This window comes from Engystomops pustulosus, chromosome 6 (assembly GCF_040894005.1).
Source record: "Engystomops pustulosus chromosome 6, aEngPut4.maternal, whole genome shotgun sequence".
NCBI lineage: Eukaryota > Metazoa > Chordata > Amphibia > Anura > Leptodactylidae > Engystomops > Engystomops pustulosus.
Window position 1 is genome coordinate 172,328,134 of NC_092416.1, and position 11,043 is coordinate 172,339,176.

The 11,043-nt window shown below is 43.0% G+C and overlaps 1 non-coding gene across 1 annotated transcript; it reads right to left on the reverse strand.

The window, feature by feature from the left end:
* Positions 1-9,577: 9,577 nt before the first annotated feature.
* Positions 9,578-9,773, reverse strand: LOC140066344 (U2 spliceosomal RNA). Its single transcript, XR_011848222.1, has one exon. It is a non-coding gene; the product is annotated as a U2 spliceosomal RNA (small nuclear RNA).
* Between the last annotated feature and the right edge of the window lie 1,270 nt (positions 9,774-11,043).

Below are 11,043 nucleotides of genomic sequence, written 5' to 3' on the forward strand. Positions count from 1 at the left end.
TACATTAACAAGTGTTGCTTTGCAGCAACTATTATTAATACCTCCAACTATGCTTTGCAGCATTACATTATACATACATTAAAATATTTTGGGCAAAGCAGCGTTAAAGTACATCCAACTCTGCTTTTCAGCGCTACACTATATACATATTTACAACGATTGCTTTGCAGCAAAAAAATTTATTAGACACTCAACTGCGCTTTTCAGCAGTACATTACTCTCACCGGCCACTTTATTAGGTACACCATGCTAGTAACTGGTTGGACCCCCTTTTGCCTTCAGAACTGCCTCAATTCTTCGTGGCATAGATACAACAAGGTGCTGGAAGCTCCTCAGAGATTTTGGTCCATATTGACATGATGGCATCACACAGTTGCCGCAGATTTGTCGGCTGCACATCCATGATGCGAATCTCCCGTTCCACCACATCCCAAAGATGCTCTATTGGATTGAGATCTGGTGAGTGTGGAGGCCATTTGTGTCCAGTGACCTCATTGTCATGTTCAAGAAACCAGTCTGAGATGATTCCAGCTTTATGACATGGCGCATTATCCTGCTGAAAGTAGGCATCAGGTGTTACAGGGTACATTGTGGTCATAAAGGGATGGACATGGTCAGCAACAATACTCAGGTAGGCTGTGGCGTTGGAACGATGCTCAATTGGTACCAAGGGGCCCAAAGAGTGCCAAGAAAATATTCCCCACACAATGACACCACCACCACCACCAGCCTGAACCGTTGATACAAAGCAGGATGGATCCATGCTTTCATGTTGTTGACGCCAAATTCTGACCCTACCATCCGAATGTCGCAGCAGAAATCGAGACTCATCAGACCAGGCAACGTTTTTCCAATCTTCTACTGTCCAATTTCGATGAGCTTGTGCAAATTGTAGCCTCAGTTTCCTGTTCTTAGCTGAAAGGAGTGGCACCCGGTGTGGTCTTCTGCTGCTGTAGCCCATCTGCCCCAAAGTTCGACGTACTGTGCGTTGAGAGATGCTTTTCTGCCTACCTTGGTTGTAACGGGTGGCGATTTGAGTCACTGTTGCCTTTCTATCAGCTCGAACCAGTCTGCCCATTCTCATCTGACCTCTGGCATCAACATGGCATTTCTGCCCACAGAACTGCTGCTCACTGGATGTTTTTTCTTTTTCGCACTATTCTCTGTAAACCCTAGAGATGGTTGTGTGTGAAAATCCCAGTAGATCAGCAGTTTCTGAAATACTCAGACCAGCCCTTCTGGCACCTACAGCCATGCCACGTTCAAAGGCACTCAAATCACCTTTCTTCCCCATACTGATGCTCGGTTTGAACTGCAGGAGATTGTCTTGACCATGTCTACATGCCTAAATGCACTGAGTTGCCGTCATGTCATTGGCTGATTAGAAATGAAGTGTTAACGAGCAGTTGGACAGGTGTACCTAATAAAGTGGCCGGTGAGTGTATATATACATATAGCGGAACCGGATGCAGTATGACGTCGTGTTCCGGTGATCAAGGTCAGAGTTCATACCTCCGGTAAACATACATGAAAACATTGGGAATAAATGAAACATAAAAAGGATAAAAACAATATCTTATATACTTAAAACGAAACACATTATAAAAAAGGTATAGTATCAATGGATGCGTCTGAGAAATACATAAATAAACCAATAGAGATTGAAATTGATAAAGGTATCCTGTGTTGTATAATGGGCACAACCAAGCTCCGGTGAAAATATGTAGGTAGTGAGTGGAGAAGGTGGATAGGTCGCTATTCCTATCGGTGAAAAAATAGTAGCAAGGGGAGAAAAGAGGCAATATAAGAAAAACCTTAATGAACGGCTATAAAAGAACTGAGAGGAGCAATTTTGAAGGTATGCCTTAAGGTTTTGGACGTGAAGGTTTTGGCCCCATAATTTATTATTGCACAACAGAGGCAAAACTTATGATGACACCTAGAGACTCCTACAACAGTGTTGTCAGAGCTTGCGGTCTTGACAGATTTCAACTTACTGGGGGCTATCATGTTTTTGATTGTAGTCGATTTCCTAAAGGTGATTGCCGTCTGTTTCGGTAGTTGATTCAGAAGTGATGTATCTTTGAGCAGGATACTCTAGTGTTTCGACAAGATGGCTCTGATGTTATCACTCCCTCTGTCGAAGGTGGTCACAAAATTCAAGATTTATTTTTTGGTCTTAGACAATATGTTGGGAAGTCTTGGAGTATTTTATGTATGCCTGCTCCACTAGATGCCTCGGATACTTTTTCTCTTGGAACCTCTTCTTGAGGATGGCTGATTGATGTCTGTAATCCTCAGCCGAGGTGCAATTCTTTCTAATTCGGTGGAATTGGCTGAATGGCACGTTTTTCAGCCATTTGGGGTAGTGCGCACTGTTGTATTCAAGGAAGCTGTTGCTATCCAACTTCTTAAAGTGGGTAGATGTGGTAATCCCGTCATTTTTCCGTGTCAGTTCAAGATCCAGAAACACTGTTTTTTCTTTGTTGAGATCCATCGTGAATTTCAAGCCACAGGGGTTTGAGTTCAACTCTCTAACAAAGGATCCTGTTTCAACTGTATATGAAGGAGGACTCGAACCGCCCCATGAATAAATTCGCATAACTGGGAGCGGCTCGAGTCCCCATAGCTGTCCCACGGATTTGGTGGTAGAGCTTCCCCTGGAATTCAAAAATATTTTGCTTAAGTACAAATTCGAGCCACTTCGTGATAAAATGAATTTGTTCTTCCAAGAGGTCCGTACGTTCCAGGAACCAACGAATGGCATCCAATCATAGGTCATGGTTGATATTGGAGTATAAAGATGAGATGTCGAGTGTATGAAAAAGGAGGAAGACTTTGTTTGGAAGGATGATTAAGTCGATGATCAAGCTTGTCGAATCCCGTAAGTACGATGGAAGTTGGACTACCAGAGGTTGTAAAAAAAGATCAATGTAATGGGACAGGTGGCATGTCAGGGATCCGATTCCTGATATTATGGGGTGTCCCGGGGGGTTCTTTTGATCTTTGTGCATCTTCGGAAGATGGTAGAAAACAGGGACTGAGGGATGGGATATTGTGAGGAAACCTCGTTCCTTTATGTTGATGACTTTTTCAAGTACAGTAGGGGACATGTACATTGGGCTGCATATATCACCCCTTCACTCTTACAGTTGATGTATTGTCTTCTGGTAAATTCTTCACCATCTATGGGGTTTCTGAAGGTCCTGATTCGAGGCATAAATTTGCAAAAGTTGCAGTTACCGCGTGGATATGATCCTCTGGTGGTAGACTTTAACCAGGTCTCATTTGCTGGGCCCCTAGTGAAGTGACTCCTAACCAGGTGGTCCCTAAGGTTTTTGCCCCTCCGATAGGTTATTGATGGGTAGGGGGTAAGTTTGTCCGTCAAGTCGTTGTCTGCCAGTAGAATGTGCCAGTACTTTTTTATGATATGTGAAATCTGGCCGGCAAATGCGTCATATGTTGCCATGCAACGTATTTGGCTCTTCTTTTGTTCTGTCTGGATATCACTTACCAATGTATCCCTTTGTGTTCTCTTGGCTTTAGAGTAGGCCTGATGTAGATGTGCTTTGGGGTATCCCCTGTTCTTAAATCTATTAAATAGAAGGATGGATTCTTTCTCAAATGCCAGCTCATTGGTATAATTCCTGCGTGCTCGCAAGTATTGGTCCACGGGTATGCCCCTTTTTAAACTTTCTGGATGCCAACTCCTCCAATCCAATAGACTTTTTGTTGTGGGCTTACGATAAACCTGTGTCTCCTTGTTTATGGGTAGTTATAGAAATTGTGAGATCTAGGAAATTGATGGAGTTCTCGTGGATTTCACTGGTGAACTTCATTCCTATTTCATTGTCCCCATTCCAGAGGATAAGGACATCATCGATGAATCTGCCCCAATAGAGGATCCGCTGAGTGTGTGCCATCATTTGCTCCAAAAAGACTATGGTATCCTCCCACCACCCAAGGAAGAGGTTGGCATATGAGGGGGCGCATTGCGACCCCATAGCCGTCCCCCTCACTTGGTGGTAGAAGGTACCGTCAACTAGGAAGTAGTTCCTAGTCAGAATGAATGACCGGAGTTTCAGGACAAAGGTGTTATCCAAGCTTGCTAACATTGTTCTTGGAGTAACCTCTAGTTCGAATAATTTCTTAATTACATCTTTTGTGTCCTGTAAATATGAGGGTGGTGCGTGTACAAATGGCTGGAGGATTTGGTCAACATATGTTCTACAGGCTTGGGTGAGGTTGTTACAACCCGACACTATTGGTCGGCCTGGTATAGGTCTTTTACCCTTATGCACTTTAGGAAGTGCATAAAATGTAGAGATGGTAGGTCTTGTATTTGAATTCCTCGTCACTGATTAGGTTGTTCTCTTTCGCATCTTTCAGAATGGTCTCGAGTTCTGAGACATATCTGCTAGTGGGGTCTCCAGGTAGGCACTCAAAGGTGTCTTGGTCCTTAAGTAGGTCCACCATTCTTACATAGTCACTTGTATCCATAATGACCACGTTACCCCCTTTGTCGGAGGGTTTTACTGTGAGTTTTGTCCTTGCTGAGATTTAGTAGTGCTACTCTCTCTCTTGTTGGGGCGGGATGGAATATTGTCTGTTTTTATTCAGTTTCAATCGTTCTATATCCTGTTTTACTAGAGTAACAAATGTCTCAATGTTGGGTATTTTTTAAATGGAGGGGTTAGTTTGGATCTAGGTTTTGGATTAGTTAGGGGTGGTATCACTGGTGTTGGTCCTATTTAATTTTCGTTCTCCAATTCTAACAACGTCTCCCATGCAATTGTATCTCTCATACCTCTTTTTCTTTGTTCAAAAAGTTCGTTTTTGTGTAGTTTATGTAGGGCCAATTTCCTTGCGAATAATTGATATCTTTAATCCATAGGAACTTATCTGTAGGTGGAGTGGGTGTGAATGAAAGGCCTCTTTGTAGTAAATCCAGTGTGTGTTGGTCCAGACTCTTAGAGGAGAGGTTAATAATCAAATTTTCATTGTCATTCAAAGTGGCCATTTGTTGTAGCCCCATTTTTCCCGGTCCCTCAGTTGTACTCGAGGGGCCGGAGTTCCTAAAAAAGGGGCTTGGTGCAAGATTGTGGTGAGATGTGGTGATATCGAGGTTTGTGTGCCATTTACTGGTTGGTGAGGAATCGGTGTGATCTGATCTTGGTTTGTGTTTACTGTAGATACTGAATTCACAGTGGGGTTTGTGATTTGTGTGCTCAAACAACTGGTCTGCAAAAACCCCTTCCCCACGGATTTGCTTGCCTCTTCTTAAAGCGCATAAAAGAGGATCTAGGGCGCAAATGAAAACTAGTGGGGACAAGGGACACCCCTGCTTTACCCCTGAATTTAAAATTACCTCCTGTGTCTTGAATCTGTTCACTAAAATCAGTCCGTATAAAAAGCTTTCAGGGAGGATAAAAAGCCATCAGGTATATCCATTCTTTAGCTTTTTCAAAATCTTTGGATAAAATCACAAGCTTGCTTTTCCTGTCTTTTACATCATTAATAATATCTTTTATCAGGTTTAGATTATCCCATACACTACATCCTGACACTCCACACACTTGATTAGTATTAATTATTTTCTCTGCGACTTCTTTTAGCCTATTTGCACATATCTTGGCCATTATCTTGTAGTCACTATTTAGAAGGGTTATTGGCCTCCAGTTTTTAAGTTCAGCTTTGTCTCCCTTTTTATATAGCAGAGAGACCTCACCCTTCCGCCAGGACGTAGGTAGAGCCTTAGAATTAAAAACATGACTAAAAAGCTCAAACAGATCTTCACGTAAAATGGGATAAAATTTGACTGGGTATACCATCTGGACCAGGGACCTTACCAGCCTTAAAACTCCTCAATTTCCTTGGATAAAAACTGTTGAGAAACAGAATCTAAAACATTACTGACCTCTTTCAGTCATTAATAAAATTAAGATCCACAGGTTTGGTATTAAAAAAAAATTGGCATAAATTTCCTGAACCTTATGTAAAATTCCCTGTACTGTAGACTCGCCCTCAATCACGGATTTACTATTATTTATTTTCTTAAAAAAGTACCTGGAGCAAGTCTCATTCTCCTCAAGATGTTGTATTTTAAAAAAAAGAGATCGCCCAGTAAAGAAATCATTTTTCGCTCTAAAACAGTAATTTCATCCTGTCTACAAACCCTGTACTTTATTTCTCTTTAATCTTTTTTACGCTCACCTGGATAAAAAAAGGTTTTATTTTCTTTTTCATTTTTTTCCCACCAGGTGGCGATAGAAGGTTGCGCCTTCTACATTCTCTGTAAAATTCAGTAAAATCAGCCAAAACCTGTGGATCATCTAAAAGGGAAACATTTATCTTCCAGGACTTTTTACAAACAGGGTGAGTAAGATCATGTTTTACATTAAAATATAAAAACTTGTGATCAGAAATAACATTGGCTAAAACGTCACAACTAAAAGGCAGTACATTATTAGAACAGAAGGTAAAATCTATCCTGGAGCTACAGACGTTGTTGCTCCAGGTAACACCAGCTTCTTCCGGCACATCTTTGTTACAATCTTTATATACATCTTTTAAATTAAAATCAGTAACAATGTTTATTAAAATACTAGAACTTCTATCATACACACGACTAACAATCTGAAAAGCGGTGCTCACCCTTGATAATGCAGTTAAAATCCCCGGATAAAATAAGAGGATCTGACCCATTAATAAAAAAAGGCAAGATCTCTAACATTTTAATCCTTTCTGCCTTATCTGCTGAACCATAAAAATTTAAAAACTGCCATTTAATACCATCGATAAAAGCTTTAACCAATAAAATACATCCTGGAAGAATTTCCTGTATAAAATCAATAAGAACATTTCCCTTAAGTGTACCCAATCATTTTTATATTCCTTATATGATGTACTATGGGGGATGCCGCACTCCTGCAAGAAAAAAAACGGAGGCTGCCAAGCATGATAAAAAAAATTGGAGAGCAGCCCGTCGAACTCTGGATTTGGCGCCTCTCACATTGAGAGATACTCCCTTAAAGCCTGCCATCATTAAAGAATTATGGGAAGAACCACTCACCGACTCTAATCTTCTGCATTCCCAGCCTCCTCTTCAGTCACTGTCCTCATTGAGTCCTCCGAGGAAGAGCCGTAATAACTTAGGCTGCCCGTATTAGCCACCTGTCTAAAATTCTTGAAATTGGGTAAGTCGTCTCCATCCAGGCTGACCGGGGTCTCCTGAGCCGCCCATTAAGGTGTTCCACTGGTGGGTCCCCTGCCATATCATACGCCTCCCCTGGCCTACCGTAGGCCTTTTTGCCAGAGGAGGCTGTGCATTGGGGATTGACTCCCCAGAGCTTTCACAGGGAAAGGAGCTTTCTGTCCCCACCTTTCCAGGTGTCGGGGACTCATGAGGAGGAGCTACATCCGCCATGGTGGTTTTAGCGGATATGTCCATCTGCTCCTTCTCACTCCCTTCCCTGCTACCCTCACCACCTACTCGTCCTTTTTTCTGGGGACCCACCTCCAGCTCGCCACTGTCCTTAGCAATACCACTAATCCTTGAAGACCCCGAGTAGGAGTCCTCAGAGGAGTCCTCTTCCGATCTGGCCTTTTCCTGCTCAGCCTTTCTCTTCTCTTGCCTCCTGAGTCGTTGAGCCGACTAACCTTTGCCATCCCGGGGTGGCTTGGGCTTTTCACTCGGACCAGCCGCCTGATCCTTTTCCTGTGGCTCTTCCTCTTTTCACCCAGAGGAGGGGGTTGAGAAGTCGACGGGGCCTGTGGAGGCGCCCTGGGCTGCTCATCTCCCTCACAGAACTTATAAGGGCAATGTGCGAAAAGATGTCCTCTTTCATAGCAAAAATTTCACTTTCTCTCTTGGCTGCATTCGATTGTCTCATGCTCTTTGCTACCACAATTTTTCACCTTGCTTCGCATTCATTTTTTTCGTGCCCATAAGTACCACAATTCCTGCAGGAGCTTGGCATCCCCCGATAAGAGGTCGCCATTCACCGTACCAATCTTTAAACGTGCTGGAGGCAGGATTTTATTGCCGGAGGAATCTTGATTGAACACTAGAAAGCGCCATTAGACGGTCCAGACCCTGCACTCATTCATAATACGCCCTAGACACTTCCCTTTTTTTGTGCTGCATGATGAAACGGATCACCTCCTCATCTTTTATATAAGGGGAACACATCTTAATCGTCACAATCTGGGATTCCTCCATCATATGTATGGCAATTTTCACATTCATCACCGTCAGTTTACTTTCATTGTCGCATTACGAAATATACCATCTCCATTGAATGTGACATTCAATTGCCTTTTTTTATGTTCCTGGACGCCCAGGATCTCGAATTTTGTTAACGCCATTACTTTACCTAGCACTTCCTCGATGACGTGCCGCACGTCACGAGAATCATTTGTGAAAAAAACCTTTTTTTAACCGTGCGAACACGGGAACGGCATCGGGGTTGGTCTCCATCGTGGAACCAAGATAAAGACCCAAAGGACGGGGACCCCCAGAACCTGTCGCCCGAGACCGAGCAACGACCCAAGGATCGTCCTCGGTGTTAGACAACAGGCCAGTACCAACAACCCTCCTAGAACGAAACAAAAGGCACACCGAACGCTCTGAGACCGAAGCCCAAACAGAAACGCCCTGCGGCAATTACACAGGCCAAACGCAACCCGTTGCCCGGGGACTAATCCAACCACCCAATAGCAGCAAGGGGGTGAAGACAGGGTACAAGACCCTGCCGATCCCCCAGGCACCTTATCTATGGCCAAGATCAAGGTAAACTGAATTCAAAATCACAATCCTACACTTAATCTTAGCCAAAAGGCAGAGAAGCAATACCGCACATAGCCCCCTTCAAAGCTCTCTACACTGCTTGAGGAGATGAGCCACTGGCAGGAGGCGAAAACGCTACCCTGCAAGTCACACAATGCTCTGCGTGGGGACAATTAATCTGCATAGGACCGCCCCTACAGGCACTTCCCCCGCATAGCAGCAGGGGGGCCGAGCGAGCGGGCGTCTGCACTTCATCTGCCAGCCACCGCTACACCTGTCACAACTCTTTTGTCAAGTCAGTTTGACTGACTGCCTGCCGGGTCAGCTCAGAGATCACTTTTCCTTTCCCTTTACACAGCAGGTGGACGGTGTGAGGGGACAGGCACGCTAGCTGCATCCATCACACACTGCTATAGCTTACCTTCGCTCGTTCACACCATTTCAAACTATGACTGCTTGCAGTGAGTGCAGTAGGAGGAGGAAGCCAAATCTCAACCTGCAGGTGTCTTCAATTCAAGGAGACGTCTCCAGACTAATCATTATCCAATTTGCTCCAATTAAAAAGGCTGCCGATTGGGTCACTTTTTCCCCCCCCTTTTTTTTGTCTTTGTTTCGGGTTGGGCCCATTTAGCTCTTTGCTCCTCCTGCAAGAGACACAGCACAAAACACACCTGAGTAGATGACAAAGCACAAGAGCGTCGTCGACGTCACATTGCAAATTTCGGCTCCATTTCTTTTCCCTTTCCAAAGTTTTTCTATTTATTTCTCTATCTTTTTCACCAAATTAAGAAGGGGTGCACCGGTCCTGGAGGTACTGCAATACCAGGTCAATGCGTGGAGTGGACAGAGCAAGCTCTTTTTTAATCTCCCTGTTCCAAAAATCCATTTAATATATGGTCCCCAGATAGGGGACGTTTCAGATATTAAACTGATAAGAACAGATGAGGTTTAAACATCTTTATTCTACAGAATATAAAAACGGAATTTTACAGAGTAACATCTTGACTGATCATCATAAAACTTGGTATTTAAGTACTTAAGAGATCATAAAATCATGGATAAAAAGACTTATAGCAGCACACAGAATAAAAACGCACAATAAAAAACTAAAATATATTTACAAAATGGGGGTGTTCCAAAGTGCAATATTCCAGGTGGCTTTAGCCTCTTTTATTCCAACATGTTTTACATCTCTTAAAAAATAAATGTGCATTTCACTAAGACCAAGTTTAATACAGTCAGTTGCGGACATTTGAAAAGGCCATAAAACACATAAGAATGATTAAAATCATTAAGACCACAAGTCCATTTTAAAAGAAGTCCGACCCTCTTCCAAACTTCCGGCGCATATGGGTAGTTCAAAAAAGATGCAGCAGTTTCATCATGGGCACAACTCCTCCTTGGGTACCTGGTACACGCCACCAGGCCTCCTCTATGTTGGAACTCACGAGTTGGGAGTCACTGTACGATTGCCCAGCCGAGGAGAAGTTGCCAATGCCACGGTGTCTTCGTTCCTCCTGGGAAAAATTGACACCACCTTCCGGTCTCCCAAAAAGCTCGGATCCGCTTTACTCAACTTCAGTCGTCTACACCTAAGGGTGAAGACACACGTGGCGTTTTTAGGCCGTTTTTGGGCCCTTTTTACAAAGTGCGTTTTCAGATCGTAAAAAAACGCATAAGTTTTTTACGATCTGAAAACGCACTTAGTAAAAAGGGCCCAAAAACTGCCTAAAAACGCCACGTGTGTCTTCACCCTAAAACAGAAACAAAAAATTTTAACATTTTTTTAAATATTAAAATTGCTCTTGTATAAAATCTCTCTACGAAGTTTTTCCATTTTTGAATTCCAAAGAAACCTAAAACAGTTGGCAAGCTTTCGGATGTAAAGAGAAGATGGGGGGAACACCATTGCAACATATAACATAATGGGCAATAAAACAGATTTAATAATTAAAATTTTCCCCACTATCGAGAGGTTCCTGTGCTTCCATAGAGAGATCTTTTTTCTCCATCCTGTCTGTTGCTGAATCCCAATTAAGAAAACCGTCATTAGCATGATTAAAAATCAAACCTAAAATCTTAATGCTATCCTGCTGCATAAAAACTCCTGGTGTAATAGAGGTATCCCAGGAGCCAATACATTTGTCAACATTAAGTTTAAAACCTGAGGCCATGCAAAAAAATGCGGTGTTCCTCAGGGCCCTCCTCATGGACGGAGAGTCCAGGCAGATGACTGTGACATCATCCATAGAACT